The sequence below is a fragment of the Heptranchias perlo genome, chromosome 20 (genome assembly GCF_035084215.1).
Source record: "Heptranchias perlo isolate sHepPer1 chromosome 20, sHepPer1.hap1, whole genome shotgun sequence".
Taxonomy (NCBI): Eukaryota; Metazoa; Chordata; class Chondrichthyes; order Hexanchiformes; family Hexanchidae; genus Heptranchias; species Heptranchias perlo.
Genome location: NC_090344.1, coordinates 6,741,911 through 6,742,991, shown reverse-complemented (window position 1 = coordinate 6,742,991; position 1,081 = coordinate 6,741,911). Strand labels below are relative to the sequence as shown.

The window sequence follows — 1,081 nt, the reverse complement described above, 5'->3', positions numbered from 1 at the left end:
ACACCCGGATACTGCGTGACACGGATTGTAATGTGTGTCAGTAAACATACCCGGATACTGCGTGACACGGATTGTAATGTGTGTCAGTAAACATACCCGGACACTGAGTGACACAGGTTGTAATGTTTGTCAGTAAGCATACCTGGAAGAATGGTCCCGGCAATGGAAAGAAATGGAGAGATAGGAAAAGAGACAGACAGAAAGAGATGGAGACACGGAAAGGTGAGTGAGAAATGAAGGATAAATGAAAAATGAGCGGAAAGATTTTTTTTTCTCCGCCCCAGGGGCAAAGATATATCAAACATTGTAATGAATGCTATTCCAAAAACGATTCCTTCTGAATTTTGCATGAACTTCCTTGTTTGTAAAGTCTGGATTTTCAAAGTCACTCAAATGATGTCATAAATTACTGATGGCCCGTACGGGGATCGAACCCGCGACCTTGGCGTTATTCGCACCACGCTCCAACCAACTGAGCTAACCGGCCATTTTTTTTCTTATGGCAATCGGTTTGGGGCACTCATTGGGTGGTCTGTGTTTTACTTCTCACACTGCGTTTTACGGTTGTTGCACGAACATTGAACACACCACATCCCTTGAACATTGTTACTTGTTTCTGCATAAAACTGGCAAGGGTGTAAATCGAAATTAACAGATAAGGAGCACTTTAATGCGACAAATTTAATTCTGAACATTGAAAGCCCACCCCTGAAACACTGCCCCGCTGTGAAAACAGTGGGCAGGACACTGAGGGACTGCGAAAATTGTGTGCTGAGTTTTCCGTAGTGTAATGCTGATCATGTTCGCCTTTTACGTGAAAAAGCTCTATTTCAGTTCCCGCATAAAAACATACTTTTGAGGAACTTACTTCGGATAAACCTCCAGTCGTCAACTTGTGCTTGGAGAAGGGACAATTATTGTTCCTTCCTGTTAACTTGAACAACGGCTGTACCAAATTACAGGTGTCATAAACTATCAATATTTGAAACCAGACCCTTAAATGCAGTCTGGAAAGTGGAAAATGGTGAAAGTGCATCACATACAAAACACAAAAACTTATTTAAGGTTTCACTATCCATGT

At 41.9% G+C, this 1,081-nt stretch overlaps 1 non-coding gene across 1 annotated transcript; it reads right to left on the bottom strand.

The window, feature by feature from the left end:
- Positions 1–413: 413 nt before the first annotated feature.
- On the bottom strand, positions 414–487 carry trnai-aau (transfer RNA isoleucine (anticodon AAU)). The gene has a single exon. It is a non-coding gene; the product is annotated as a tRNA-Ile (tRNA).
- Positions 488–1,081: the final 594 nt, after the last annotated feature.